Genomic DNA, 2,116 nt, shown 5'->3' on the forward strand with positions numbered 1-2,116 from the left:
TCTACTGTTTTGGGATTTCTGATGACGTCCTCTCTTTCGTCACAGCTCGACCTCGACCATGTTAATTGCTATGCCTCTTTTGCTTTGCCCTTCATTTGTTAGGTGGTCGTACAATCAGGGTGATGCGGTAGCATTCTCTAGATATGCGTTGTTCTCCTCGTATGTTGAATATTCCCCATGGGGTTGGAAATTTGATAACTTAGTACAACCTGTAGGGGATGGCCCTCATGGCGTGTATCCAATGTTGGCTTATTATGGCATTGTATGCCGTATCCTGGTCCATAATGTGGAATGTGATTTCCAGAGTGACGTCGCCAGCCAAGACGGGAAGTGTGATTTCTCCAGACGGTCGTGCAACTGCATTGTTAAAACCTGCTAGCATGATGCAGCGCGGCACTATCTTATCCTCGAGTTTCATTTGTGCAAGTACTCGAGGGTAGATAATGCACACGCCGCTCCCATCGTCCACCATAATGCGTCTTACATCTGTATCTAATATTCGTAAAGTGATAACAAGGGCATCATAAAGGAAAATCAAAACATGGGTATCTGACTTATCGAAGATGATACTTTCTTCGAGTTCGTCATACCGTTCGTGAGTGATCGACCATTTGAGCTTGTGGGTTGTGGTGAACTTTACGCTGTTGATCGAAGCGTCGTCGTCGCCTTCGATGATCATTTGAATGGTGCGAGTCGGTGAGGGTAGTTTCGACGGTCCCTGGTGTTGTTTACGTCCTCGGGCAAAGTTGGTCCTTCCTCAGTCGCTCAGCAATTCTTTGAGGTGTCCTTGGTGAAGCATGTTTACGACCTCCTGCCTTAGGGCGATGCAACCCTCAGTTGTGTGACCTCGCTCTTAGTGGAATTCGCAGTGGGCGTTTGACTTTCTTGTTCTTGGGTCTGACCTTATCTTTTGTGGCCACTTTACTTTTTGGTCCAAGCTTCTCCAATGCGTAGACTATTTCTGAGGGTGACACACAAAAATTGTGAGCGAATAATAAAGTGGGCATACCTCTCTTGTTCCGGTGAGTCCATATCCTTGGTCTAGATGGGCCCTCTTCGTGGCGGGAGGGGGGCATGATGGCGCTTCTGATATATGTTTGATGCCTTTTTGGTTGGGTCGTGGAGCTGCAAGATCCCTCCTGGCATCATTTCTTTGATCCTTCTTGGATTCGGCCTGCACCGAGGTCAACCGATGAGTTGGCCCATTCAGGTCATCTTCGTCTGCATGGACCTCGTTACAGTATGCGTTGTGTATTTCATCCCAAGTTGTTGGAGGATATTTCATAAGCTGACTTAATAATTTTCTGGTCGCCCTTGAGCCATTCCTGTTCATCCCGATTTGGAAAGCTGCTACAGCCATTCCTTCTGATATATTCGGCAAGGTCATCCTTACTTGGTTGAATCGAGCGATGAAGTCCCTCAATCCCTCTCCGGGCGATTGTTTGATGGTAAATATATCGCTCACTCTTTCCTCTGCCTTTTTGGCCCCAGCATGGGCCGTTACTAACTTGTCGGCCTTCTCTTCGAATGTTTCGATGGAGCGCGCGGGCAGTTGTGAATACTAAGTTAATGCTCCTCTGGTGAGGGTCTCACCGAACTTTTTCAACAAGATGGAGGATACTTGTTCTTTGGCGAGATTATTGCCTTTTACCTCAGTGACATAGTGAGTCACATGATCTTCGGGGTCAGTCCATCATATATTTTCAGATAAGGCGGAATTTTGAAGGTCTTGGGTATGGCATGCGGGGCGGCTTCATCACTGTAAGGTTGCTCAACGAACCGACCAACATCTCTTTTTGGCAAGAGTTTTGGGGCACCTAGTATTTTGTCGACTCTTTCTTGGTGCTCTCTCATTTGGTCCGGAAGCATTTTGTTCTCATTTACCATTTCTCCCATCTTCCTCATAATGGTTGTGAGGGTGTCGTCACTTGCATTATTAACATTGTGAGCGATACATGTTACTGGAGGGAGAGGGTCGTGCTGCTCGGCCGTTGTCGGTGTAATGCTAGTCCTTGCGTTTTCTCTAGATGCCTCATGGGTGGGCTTGTCGAGGATGCTGGTTAGCGTGTTTGTTAGCCAAGCCTCAAGTAGTTTTTTCACTGTTGGTGGTGCCTCT

The sequence above is a fragment of the Nicotiana tomentosiformis genome, chromosome 8 (assembly GCF_000390325.3).
Source record: "Nicotiana tomentosiformis chromosome 8, ASM39032v3, whole genome shotgun sequence".
In the NCBI taxonomy this organism is placed as follows: domain Eukaryota; kingdom Viridiplantae; phylum Streptophyta; class Magnoliopsida; order Solanales; family Solanaceae; genus Nicotiana; species Nicotiana tomentosiformis.